A 13,199-nucleotide genomic window follows, 5' to 3' on the forward strand; every position below is an offset into this window, starting at 1 on the left:
GCCCAAAACACAGAGTTCTGGTGACGGCAGCGGGGGCATTCAGCCCGTGAAAGGCTTCCTCCATCTGAGCTGGCAGGGACAATGCCCCTGGACTGAATGCGCTGGTTTTTCAGCGGGGAAGAAGGGGCTGTGAAGCCTCAGAGCTGCTGCACCCCGCGAGGTTTGCGGCCAGAATGCCCCTTCTCTCCAGGGAAAGGCACGCCATCTGGTTTTGTGGCACTTCCTTTTGTTCTTCTTAAATCTTGAACAAACACGACAACCAGGCTGTTTGGCTCCTTCTTTTTAATGCTTTAACCGGCTCTTATGGATGTCTTGCTTCTTTCTTGTATTCCTACCAAGAAAAAGTAGAGGTGGAGAAGCCAGCTGCTCGGCTGTTCGGCTTTCCACCTCCCCTTCGTGTTCCTGTTCCCGCATCCCTCACGCAGGAAAGCGCCTGACTTTGTAACGTGGCCTTGCTCCTGTCCAACAGACTGAGCTGTTCGTGTCCTCCGAAAACTGACGGGTCTCGTGATTGTCTCTCTTTCTTTTGTCAGACTCGCACAGCAGCACAGGAACGTGTGCGCTGAAAAGCTGTGGCTGGATGCTAGATGCACCGACCCCAGCACAGATTGGGGATTGTTCTTCGCAAAGATCTTTGCAAATCTGTTCAAAACCTTTCAGCCGGACCTGTTCTGACTCGTCCTCTGCCCCTTTGTAAACTCCACCAGTTTTTCCAAGGTGGCCAGAGGAATGTTTTCCTGTAGCTTAGGCCAGATCTGAATCAATGTCTCAAGCATTCCTGCTGCTGGATCTGTCGTCTTCTGGCTGTGTTTAGTAAGGGATCAGCCTAACCTAGTCTGGGAAGTGTTTGCCTCGCCTTCTTTGCTGTGTTTATTTCGTTTTGTTTGTGCAGATTTGCGTTCTGTTAAGGCGCTGTTGTTGGTGCTACATCAACACACTTAAAAACTTCGGGGACTGCTTTTTCCCCCCCGAAAGGTTGAGCTGCAGCTGGGCTCCCAGAATAAAACCCGCCTAGGAAGCAGGCTGGTGCGCTCGGACCGAACTCGCTGCGGTGCGCAGGGTGCTGGTGCAGGCGGGGTCCTCTGAGGAAAGCACAGAGGATGCTCAGGAGTGTCTGCAGGCCGGGGGCTCGGAGGTGACTGCTCTCCCCAGGGCTGGTGTCCGTGGGCTGGTAGGAGTTCGGCTTGTTTGAGAACAAGACAAACCAGAACAGTAGCCATGGCTTGCATTGCTAAGTGTTTCCTGGGGCTCGTTCCATCCCCAGTCCCATGAACTGCAGCTCCCGGTATTTCAGTGTAATCAGTGCAGGGCAGCGTAGCCCAGACAACAAAGTGCACCAGGGAGTAAATGAGATTTACGTCCTCCGTGTTGCTCATGGTCAGACAAAAGTGGAGACAGCTGTAGCCAGTTCAGTCCGTGGGTAACTTCGCTGTAATTCACGGGGGTACTTGGGCTGCCCACGGACAAATGTGTGCCGTGCAGCTGTGTTCTCAGCGCAGTGTCCCTTGTTGTCAGGGAACGCTTTTCTCCTTCACGCAGGAAGTTCTTGTGCTGTGTCCTCACTGCTGTCTCTAGGAAGGAGAAGGAAAGGAAAGATGGAGACAATGGGTGGTCACAGGGATGGTTAAATAAAGGAAAGACGTGTCTGAGTCGAGCAGGATGATGAGAGGTGTGTTTGGAACGGGGCACCAGCAATCTCCTAGCTGGCAGCAGTAGGGCGCTTGCTTACCGTGCTGGTGTGCTCAAAGTGTGACATAGCTGTGGAAGCCTGTACCCGTGTGTCAGCGGGGCTTGGTCTTTGCTGTCCGTGCTCACAAATCGCCTTCTGGTTCGTGGCCAGCTGGTCTGCTCAGGGGCGTGCAAGCAGAGCGTGCACAGCACATGAGTGATTTGTAAAGGCTTCGGCGTGATGTAGGGTGGGAGTCTCGGCTGCCCTGGAGTGAGGTGCTGCTCGTGGCCGTAAGGAAGTCCTGGGGCGCTTGGGCTTTGGCTGGTGCTCTGTTGTGAGAGCGGCCGACTGTCCTTCCCCTCGGGCTCCTCCCGGCACGGCTCCTGCCGTGCGATCGCACCGTTTCCATCCTCCTCCTGCAGTAACCGTCCGCTGCAAGGCGGGTGGCACGAGAGCTTGGTGGGGAGCACGGCCCCTCGCACGCTGGGGGCTGCTTCCTGAAAGAGTTTCCTTATTTTAAGTTCAGATTTGAATTTTGGGTTGAAAATGGAAAAAGGAGGGCAGAGGTGTTCTCCGTTTCCTCCCCACGGTCCCGCTTGGCGTGTTCCTTTCCAGGGACATGGCCGGGTGCCGTGGGGGCAGTTGCTGGGACCCCGGCGCCCCACAGGCGTGGGGAGGGCAGACAGCCGGCAGTGTGTGTGTGAGTGGGCCCGCTCTGCCCTCCGGGGACGCTCCGAAAGGGAGAAACCATCGGCTGTGGGAGTGGGATGGCATTTTCAAGGAAAACGATGGAGTTCATCCTCAGTAACCGTGCTCACCTAAACTCTTCTGGCTGTGTAACAGCAGACCTGTTTCCTAAACACTGCTTGTCTCTACGTTCAGGGAGACGTATGTTCTTGCTCCTGCTTTCTTTAAAAAATAATAATTTAAAAACATAATCTGCAAGTCCTGTTCTTTACTGAGCTCCCACATTCATCTCCTAGGCTTGGTGTCAGGGTCTGAGGTCCTTGTGCTCATTTTTACATTTTACAATACATTTACGTGAGCTTTGGCTGTGCTCTGTGAGGTACCAGACTAATCCTTCTGGCTGGTCTCCTTACAAAGCAGGAGAAAACTTGAAAATATGTGCTTTTGCTGCCTAAATTTAGCCCCTAAAGCTTGTCTGGTCTCGGAAGCAGCTCGTGGTAAACCGCAGCTTGAAAGTGAGGGTCAGCCACACCTTGAGAATCTCCGACGAGGACGTGGATGACTACCTGCTGAAGGGGCTCTGGCTGAGCACGCATTTCTCTTCCTGCAGAGAGGAAGGGAAAAGAACCAATTCAGGTTAATTTTTTAGTTTTCTGTGGTATGCAGTGAAATAAACCAGACCCTACTCTGAATGCCAGGCGGTCTCAGGAGTTACCCCAGGCTGGGTCTGAGAAAGCTGGCTCCGGTGCCATGCTAATAGCGTGAAAAGGGTAATGCTCTGGTGAAAAATCGCAGTGCACACAGGTTCTCCTCTGTTGCTGCAGATGTTATTTTTGGCCGGTGCAGCCTCCCCAGCCCTGGGTCCCCTCCGAGCACAAACCAGGGCTGGCCCGGTGCCTCCCGGCCATCTCGCCGCGTGCGCAGCCCGCGCGTCCTGCTCGGCGGGGCTGGGGTCCGGCCGCAGGCCAGGCGGTTCCTGGAGCTGCTGCGTGTCACTGCTGGCTGGCTTCTCGGGGGGTTCCTTTGCGCTTTTGTCCCTTTCCATTTAAACGGTTGCATTGCCACTGAAGTATATCCCATATTGCCCAGGGACCGCTATAAAAAGTAGCTGTATTTTGAGGCACTGTTTAAATGCCTTCTTGCTGTAGTTCTTTTGGGCCAGACCCCACCTGCAGCAATCCTGGGGTACTCCTGGAGTATCGCTGGTGGTGCCCACAGGCTCGGCCCCTGCCAGCAGCAGGGGTTGCAGTGCCCAGGTTGTGCAGGGAATGACGGCAGGGCATCGATCCCCCTGGGCACGGAGGTGCTACGGGGACGGGCAGCTGATGTGATGCACCGAGGTGGCACCTTCCCCTGCAAGAGTAAAGATTCGTGGCTTTAAATATACATTGCCAGCTTCATCCGCTGCTGTGGGGGTTGTGTGTTTTGAACCCAAAGCACCGCCGGCATCCCTCCTGCTCTGGAGGAGGGGGCCTGGTCGTTGGGTGCTCCCTGCTGTCCTCGTCCTTCGCCGTGTCCCTCCCTTCGCCCTTCCCCACCGTGTGCCCAGTGTGCTGCCGGGCGTGCTCCTGGCGGGAGCCCTGTCCTGGCCTACCGATTCCGTGCTTGCGTTGAGTTCTGCTCCGCGTGCCCTGTAGGGATCGGGCGTCTGGGCTTCTCGCTGCTGCCAGCAGAAGGACGTGCGCACCCGTGTGTGTATGCACACGTGCACGTGCACCGACTCCTCTCCTGCTTACTGCATTACCGCCCGGTTTGGAGGTGTGCTTTCTGTGCCAGAAAGCTGTTGCAAAATCCTGAGTCATTTCTGACTGACATGGCAATTATTGTTAAGAAAGAAGGAAAATTACTCTCCAGAAAGAATTACTGACTACAAGAAGGAGGGTATCATACGGTTGGCTTTTCTGGACAGCTCACAGTTTTGGCCAAGCCTTGTTGGAGACTGAAATCAAAGAAAACTTCTTTATGGCGAAGGTAAACTCGATATTGTACAGACTGAAAACTGGGCTTCTGAGAGCTGATGGGCAGCTGGGCCGCGAAGCAGGGGTTTTGCTGGTCTGCCCCAGTTTGTAGGTGGGACCGAGCTCGCTGGGATGGAGCACTGAGGAGTGACTCCCTGCTGGGGGAGGACAGAAAAAGCCTCTCTTGAGGGACTTCTGAAAACTGCGGGATGCTGCCTATGTCTCTCAAAACAGCTCTGATCCCTGAATGCTTCTGGTGGGAAGTTTGGAGTCAGGTTTGTGGAGTTGGCTCCTCTTCGCGTCAGGCCCTCCTTGCCTCATCTGCTGATGGAAATGTCTGCAGTTACCTTGACAGAGCATGGATGTTTCTTCAGTTATTGGAAGAAAGGGTATAAAATGACTAAATTCCACTTTATGTTTTTCCTCTCTTCTCTAATAATGCTGAACATCTTGCCAAGTTCTTTAGAAAACAGTGTAGTCATCAGCGCATTGAATTCATTAGGGGTTGGCATTTAGACGCTCAGTATGTGAGAGCTGCTGACGCCCCGTGGAAAAATTTGCAGTACGTTCACTTGAGGACCAGTTTTGCTTACAGATTTATCTGGGTGTTTTTTTGTCTATGCTTGGATTCGTTTTGAAATTTGAAATTCTGTTTCTGTTTTTAAATCAAACATAATTGCAACACACCATTACATTTGTTGTCAGACAGTCCTGATCCGTGGAAAGTTTTGGTCTTGAGGCTAGGCTGGAGTTAAGAATAAAATACTATTTTTTCCCAGTTGCTGTCCAAGGAAAGCAGGCTTTCCAAGCAGGGTGAAGTTGCGTGCATTAGGGCATGCTGCATGCTGATGGAAGAAAACCGGGTGCTTTGCTTCGCTCAAAACTTGTCCTGCGTTTCTGCTGCACGGTGCCGTTCCAGCACGAGCAAGTCTGGTTCCAGCTGACAGTCGGTGTGCGAGGAAAGCATGCTGTCGGTGACTTCTGCAGCTCTGCAAAGCCCCTGCCGAACGCCACCTCCCCGCCGGCCGAGCAAGCGCTGCCGCGTACGTGGTTCGCAAGCAGAGCAGGCCGTGAGCAGCAGCCTGCGAGATCCTCGGCCGTGGTCCTTCTCCGTGGGAGAGTTTTGACTCGTTTAAGTGCTTGACCGGCTTAATTACTTCAAGCCTCCATTGTCGCCACCTCAGCTTTGATCTGTGTTCCCCGGGAGCTGTCTGGAAGCTGCCCCGCTCTGCCTTTGTTCCATACATGAAACGGGTGGTGCTGTGGGGAGCATCTCCCCAGCTGCGGAAGGGCTGAACGCCGCCAGCCTGTTTCAGCAGGCCTGCAGCAAAGCACCGCTCTTGTTAGGGGTAGAGAGCCCTGCCTGGTGGGGAGGGGAGGCTGCTGGGAGTAATCCTGTTGTACGTGAGGATTTCTTTCACCCTACTACCTGGAGTGGGGGAGAGGTGTGCTGGAGCATCTCCAGAGGCTCAGACAAGTCCGCTCGGCGTTTAAAGGCTCATCAGAACAGTGCGACCCTGGGGGTGCTGTGACTGTCCCAGCACATTGTTTTGAGCAAAACCATGTTTTTTTAGGACTGTTCCTACATCCCAGGTGATAGTGTTCCGATACATGAACTGGGCATGTTCTGCTGTCAGTTGTCTTCTATCAGTACTTTAATTCATAAAATCATAACTGTATTTAGGTCCTGACAGGGGCTTTATGGAAGGGAAAGTGTAGAGCTTCAACTCTCATTTCAGCTCTGCCTTGTCAGAGACATCTGGAGTGACGAGGACTTGCCCAGCCCTGACCCCGTGCCCCCTTTTTAAAAAATTATTTTACAAAGCTTTCTTCAAGCCAGCAGTTTTCTTGTGCTCTGGTAAGAGTGCTTTGGTTTGAGGCAGCCAGTGGCCACAGACCAAATGTGATGCTTTTTGGCACGTACAGAGCAGGAAAAGGATGATTATTTTTCCTCCAGGATCTTCTCTCACTGACAGCCTTTGCAGCAAGCTCAGTCAAACCTCTCCTTCCTGAAGTAATGCCATAAAACGGGGCTGGCATTTGTCTTTCTAACACTAACGTTGCAGAACACAGACGCTGCAACGCATCTGCTGTGTGCGGGGGAGTGTTCGTTAGGAGGCTGACTAACGAAGTGCATCTCTGAAGCAGGAAGGACACAGTTGTACTGGGGCACTGGTGGTAGTTGCAAGAAGGTGTTACAGGCAAGGCGGTCTTAAATATGCTTCTGAGCAGGAGGCCAGAAGTACAGCCCTGCGGTTCACTACCGTTCCCTTGTCATTTGAGCTTGTATATAAAAAAATAAAGTTCCTCTTTGTTCATCGTTTGTTGTAGTGCTTATTTCCTTTCTGGCCTATAAGGAAGGCTGTTAGACGTGCTAGTGCAAAATGCTCTGAAATTCTTTGAAGGAAGAAACAATGATGAGAAAGAGATATTTTTAGTAAGATAAGGCGAACGTGAAGCTTCTTTTAACCAGAAAGAAACGAACACAGTTTCCTGGAAGCTGGATCTGCCAAAGCAGCATGATGCCGCTTTGTCTGTAGGAACAGTGACAATCACAGGTGGCTTTTACAAAATAAATCACTTTTTGCCCCAGATCTGTTCCCACCAACTTTTCTTTGGCGTAGAGCACTCCTGTCTGGCTTCCTGTGTGCCTGCAGATGGCCTGGGCTCGCATGCTGTTAGGCGCAGAGCCCGTGGCCTGGAGGGGAGTGGGAAGCGAGGTGGCTGCAGGCAACTGCTCTGGAGCTTCCTCGGCTCTGGATGTTTCTCCAGATCGCCGTGCTGATCGCAGCTCTGGTCTCTCAGGGTGCCTGGTCTGGTTTCTGTAGGCTGGAGGGGAAGGGATAGGAAGAGGAGGCTGCGTGGCTGGCAGGGCTTTCTCCGCACGTGGCGTTCCCTGTTATGGTGCCGCTGCCTGGGAGCTGGAGGGTTGCACAGGCAGACCTTTGGCTTGCGTTGCTTCGCAGAAAGCTGCTGCGTGCTGCCCCAGTGTAGAGGCATCGGCATCTCGGTCAGGGAAGGCACGGACGTCTCCCTGCACCCTTCTGACCAGCTTGTGGGTGTGCAGAATCTGTTTGTACAGGGATGGAGGAGCAAACATCTCATGAAAATGGTAGCAGTGCCTGCCCCTGCCATGCCCTCAGGAGACGCCAGGCCCGCAGGGGTTATGCCAGGGCTCCGTTTCGGGAGTGCAGTGCGACAGACAGAACGACACCTGTGGAAAGTGCCGGAAAGCCATTTTATGCCGACTTTTACCCATGCTCCGCTTGGACCTCGCAAAGGTGATGCAGGCAGCGGGAGTTCGTGTAGCCACTGGTATGACCGTCTGACTGCTGTGTTAGCTGTTAACAGAAAAAGCCTAACGATGGACAGTGAAACTCTGAATAGCAGGCCCTGCTATGCACGCGTGTACACTGATGTCTGTGTGCATCTGTCAGCAGGGCTGCTGCTCCAGGAAGTGTGGCTGGTGGAAAAGAGCTGAGCTGGTTTATTTACCGGCTGGTTTTTCTGCGGAGGCGTTAGCTGTGCAGGGGAGTCTCATTAGAAACAAACCCGGTAGGTAACTGTGGAGAGCAGGGGGGAAAACGAGCCATGAGCAGTAGCTGGAGAACCGCAGCCGCATTGCTTCTGCGGGGAAGCCGTGTCCCAGGGCACGGCGGTGGTGCGGAGGCTTGCGGCACCACGCGGGAGGCACGCTTCTCGTGGCTGCAGCCTCGTCTGGGGACACGCTGCCCCCGGCCTCCCCACGCCCTGCGGGGCCTGGAGGGCAGAGAGTTTCTTCTGAGGAGGAAACTACTCGATTTAAGATCTAATTTCACACGTTTTCACTTCCTTTTTCAGCAGTAACAAGCGAGGAGGTTACCTCAGAGCCCAGCACATGGTGCCCTAAGAGCCCCCCGTGGGCAAGAAGGCACAAACCGGCTGTGTGATGTGTGATGGAGCCGCCCTCCGTCGGAGATGCGCCTGCCAGCAGGCCTGTCTCCTGCCGCACCCGCCTAAACTGGGGATTAAAGAAATGCATGAAAAAAGTTGAACGAAAGAAGGTCAATACTATAGGAGCTGGTTTTGGACTTGAGCAGTGTTTTTCTTCCCTATTTTTAAATTATTTTTTAAAATCTGAAACTTCTAGCTTTGTTTTAAAGACTTGTCTCTTTCTGTTGCTGAGAGCCAAATATCTCGTCTGCTTCTAGACAGGATTGCTAATAGCAGCACGTGTGAGGAGGGAGGCACGTTTACTCGCCTTGAGCCATTTGCTCTGCTCTTTCCCTGAGTCTCTCAAGCGCCTTCACTACCAGGGGTGCTCCCGGCCGGCTCTGGGGCACTGCAGGAGGAGGTGCAGCAGGCAGGGGTTTGGTCCAGGTGTTCCTGTCTGTGTAGCTCCAGTGGCCCCACTGGCATTTTAATTCCGAACCAGGCCTAGTGATGTGTTGGATTGTGCATGCAAGGGCTCTGCGGGGGGAAATGGTGCATACGGTTGAAAAACAGGATGGCAAAGCGCTAGGTAGTACGTAAGAGGCAATTCTGTGTGGAAGAGGGTTGGGTGTTTAGTGAAAGAAAAACATGTGCAATCTGGAGGAGAAAATGAAAGAAGCTTGGAGTCAAGTAGCCCTTGCAGTGTATTCCATATTTGTAGAAGAACTGGATTCTCCTTTGAGTCCAACTTGCCATATTATATTTGCAATAAACTATTGGGTCTAATCCCAGTTGTGAGGAAAATAATGGTTTTTGTTGCCAAGCATATTTTCTCACTTGTCTCGAATCAGTGGGGTGAAACATATGTTACAGGAACGACTCTCCTAGACTGTCCATTTTGAAGATCAGCTGAAGACATTGTTCTCCTGGACAGAGTTCAGCATCTTCTCAAGCACTAAATTTCCTTCAAAATCACCTATGTTCTTTGTGTTTATTGTTCATTATTGTAAATGCCGCAGCTCTTGGAGATCTCTGAGCCTTAGAGGCGATTCTCTTTTTACAGAGTTTAAAAATAATATTGTAGGTATCTCTTTTTTTAATACATTTCTGAGCTTTTTTGCAAGCAACCTGGCTGTCTCAGCTCTGGGCTGCGGAGGACGGTGTGGTGCAGGCCAGAAGAGGCCCGGTGCTGCCGCTGCTCTGCTCCTGCCCAGGGGACAGGGCCAGCAGCCAGGCCCAGGCCTGCTCCTGAAAACCCATCGGCGCTGAGTGCCGTCAGCTTGGTCCTGCCGCCAGAGGAGGAGGAGGTGCCTGGCAGCCTTCATCACACCCCGTTGCTAGAGAAACCCCGCTTTTGTCCTCTGGCATCTGAGCAGCTGCCTGACGCCGAGCCTGGCGCTGGCGGGGCCCTGCCGTGGGGGCCTGCCGACAATGGGACCTCCTGGGGAAGGAGCGTGCTTGGCCTCCCGGCTGGCGAGGCTGACTCTGCTGGGAGGCCCCGCAGGGCGAGGCAGAATCACAGAATTGTAGGGCTTGGAAGGGACCTCAAGAGACAATCGGGTCCAACCCCCAAAGGACAGGCAGGTCGCGTCGGCTGCAGCATCGCTGCATGGCGGGGACCGGGCCGCTGGCCTCAGGCTTCCCTCCTGGCTTGTGCTGAACTGTTGTGGCCTCTCAGTTTCAGTTCAGGCTATCGACCCTCAGGAGGTTTAACTTTCAGGCTTCTTCCACTGTAATTTTTTTACCTGCTTTTCCCTGTGTATGATTGGTTTTGCTTAATAAGCCTGTCCAAAACTTGTGATATGTTGCTCATTTGTGGACTTTGTAACAGGTCTGTTTTATTTCAGATAAATTCTGAATTACTACCTTAGTCAAATTCCTCATTAGAAATTTTGCTTAGATAAACTTTGTGAGAAATGCCTTCTTATCACATTTCTGAGCCAGTGAGCGGTCTCTAGAACAGACAGAACTATTCAGGTATGATAACTCCTGCAGAACATAAAGCATTTCTGGAAGGTGAGGTGACCTGCCAGCACATGCCGGTAGCAGTTCACGTCTGGGGGGATTATTGCTTTTTTTTTTTTTTCAGTTCACTTTTCTGCAGATGAAAGTTGCTCAGCCGCTGTGGAGGAGGGAGCTGTGTTTCTCTGCTTGGTGAGTCCATCACCAAGGTTGCCTTGGTTGGAATTTCCCTCGTTCTGCCCTTTGCAAATGCTCTAAGCCTTGCTCAGGGGTGTTTCCTTCTGTGTTTCTTATTACCTCATCTCCCCGTGAGACCATTTTTTTTAACCCTGGATTCCTAAAGAAGCCAAGCACAGGCCGTTTCTCTGCATTCATGTGCAACGCCCGCCAGTAGCTTTGGTGGCCAAAACCAGGGTTCTTGTATCTGTCTAATGTATGGGATATTCATGAGAAGATATGGCTGGGGAGGAAAAAAATGTCTCAACTTCCTCCACAAACCAGCACCAGGAATATCTCCCCCATGAGCTCACTCCTTACTAGACAACAGAGAGCTCATATGGGTCAGAACAATCTCGAGTGCCCCTGCCAGGGACAGCTCCAGGGGGCACTGTCTGGTGGGGCTGGTCCTGCTCCAGTGCCCGTGCTGCTCTCTTTGGGCAGCAGGCTCTGTCGGGATCTGGCTGAATTTGTCACACTGGGGTAAATGCATAGATCGTTGTAAAGGTGTGTTGTCAGGTTGCGAGCTTCGTGTTGAAGGTACAGCAACAGAAAGCACTGCTATTCGTGTTATCTGGTTGTTTGCCCTAAGGTGAGATGAGGAAAAGTGCAATTACCAACAGTAATTCTGCTGTTTAGCTTACAGTTGTTTCACTCAAACTTATTTCATTTTTTTTGTCCAAGATTTTACTGTTTATGAAGAAAGTAATTTTTAGAGTAGATGTACATGGAAAAGTAGGGTGCTGATCAGCTTACAACCATAGCATCATTTAGGTTGGAAAAGACCCATAACATCATCAAGTCCACCCTGGATTTTGTGGATGTGTGTTTGTTTCCATTGTGGTTGATGCCAATTAAGGAGCCTGGCCTTTATCAGCATTTGAGGTAAGAAGTATTGGAGCCAGGGGTTACTGGAAGAGGGAGAGACTTGCAGAATAACTTCTGGAGAATGTGTTTGGTTGTCTCGTTTACTGCATTTGCTAGGATGAAATCCTAGCTCCATTGAAGTTTGTGGGAGTTTTGCCACAGTTTCGGCCATGGCCAGGATTTCAACATCATGTTTATGAATTTCTGAAACTCAGAGTTCTCTTGCCCAGGAGAATATATGAAATATATGAGGACACAGTAAGTGAATAATAACAGATACCACTGGTAAAAGTTGCATTAAACTAGCAGCACTCATCTGGGGGTTTCATTGTTAGATTAAAAAAAAATAAAAAGGAAAATAACCTTCAGTAAACTGAGGGTGGAACCGGTGGAAGTAGCAACACGTTAATAATGAACTGGAACTGAGCGTACTGTGTTCATCTTGACCTTTCCACACAAGCATGCTACTTCTAATTTGAATGCTCAAATTGGCCACAGTTAGTCCCAAAGAATTTTGTTCTTTGTAAAGCACTGCATCATCGGTGTTGTCAGAGGTATGTTATTTGAATGCGTGTAATCACACTCTGGCTCTGTAAATCCTGCCAATATTGTCCTCACTGGGGAAGGGATGAGATGAGCAGTCTAGGATAGGAAAAAATGAGATTTAACCTGATCTACTGGCCAGCATGTCAGCATCAACCCAAGCAGCACTGTTCTGAAGCCTTGAAAAAGCTAGAGAAAGTGCCTTTTTTCATTGGCACGCCTGGGAATACCAGTTTCCAGCCCAAATGCAGAGCTTTCTCAAGATGGGAGGGTTGGTCTTACTGTGATGTAGTCACACTGGCTCCAGGATTTCTGAAGGTCCGTGTCAGAAGTCAAACACCAGTACCTCAGGTTCAGTTTGTTGCATTGCTGGTGCGAGCTGCCCTCACCGAGGGCTGCCGCAGTAAGAGTGGGGCTCAGCCATCGTCGTGCTGCCGGCCCCCTGCGCCGTGGGGACAGGGAGCAGCCGCAGCCACCAGGGCTGGGCAGAGCATCGCTGTCTGCAGCTGGCGTGGAGAGAGCCACAGTGCCTGGGGCCGCTGGTAGCCAGAGAGAGCGCTCTTGAGACGGGCTGTGTCAGGAAAACAATGACAAAAACACTTTTCCCCAGAGATCTTTCTCCCACTTTGTGCAACGGACCTCTCTGTTGACATTGGTTGAGCTCTGCCTCTGCGCGCTGGCATTGCGGAGGCTGATGTCTGGTAGAAGGTGTCTGAGCAGCTGTAAATCCTTGTATGGCAGCGTGGGAGCAGCGCCTAATGTTACAAAGGCCGTATCAGAAAGGATTGCTTCCTCTGTGTAGCTCTTTGCAGTTGTCTGTGTTAGCACAGTGTTTTGTTGCAAGTCATGCGCAAGATTTCAGCCAGGTTCAGTTTTGTAACTGGGTTATAATAATCACAATGTCAAAATACAGCTCCCCTGAGCCCCCGGCCTCCTTCCATCCGTGTGTAGGAGCGCCGAGGACATGCTGCCCAGACATCCAACCCAGCTGCTGGCTACGAGCAGCTTCACATCCCCACCACAGTGTCATCGGCTGCCATCCTCAGAACAGCGACATCGTGTCCCACGTCTCCAGCTGCCTGACCCAGGACACTAAGATTTTTTGATTTCTAACCTGACTTTCTTCATGGCCAGTCTGTTCATCTCATGCTAGTACTCTGATTTAAATCACTGCCTTCTTGGGGCTGTTTCCACTCCCCTTGCTATATTTGTACCCTACAACTGTATACCCACTCAGCTGTCAGTTTTCTGAAAGGTTTTGAATAACTCCAAGTTTTTGGGTTGTAGATTTTTTTTGGGTTGCAATTTTTACTGTTGCCATTAATTTATAAACCCGCTGAAGCTTAGATGTCCGAGGTTTTTCTTGTAATAAGATTTTCCGGTAA

The 13,199-nt window shown here is 51.5% G+C and overlaps 1 protein-coding gene across 1 annotated transcript in view; it reads left to right on the plus strand.

The window, feature by feature from the left end:
• The window catches only part of SRGAP3 (SLIT-ROBO Rho GTPase activating protein 3), a 103,298-nt gene that overhangs the window by 30,143 nt on the left and 59,956 nt on the right, over positions 1-13,199 (plus strand). The gene's annotated exons all lie outside the window — the stretch shown is intronic.

Source organism: Cygnus atratus, chromosome 10 (assembly GCF_013377495.2).
Source record: "Cygnus atratus isolate AKBS03 ecotype Queensland, Australia chromosome 10, CAtr_DNAZoo_HiC_assembly, whole genome shotgun sequence".
Taxonomy (NCBI): Eukaryota; Metazoa; Chordata; class Aves; order Anseriformes; family Anatidae; genus Cygnus; species Cygnus atratus.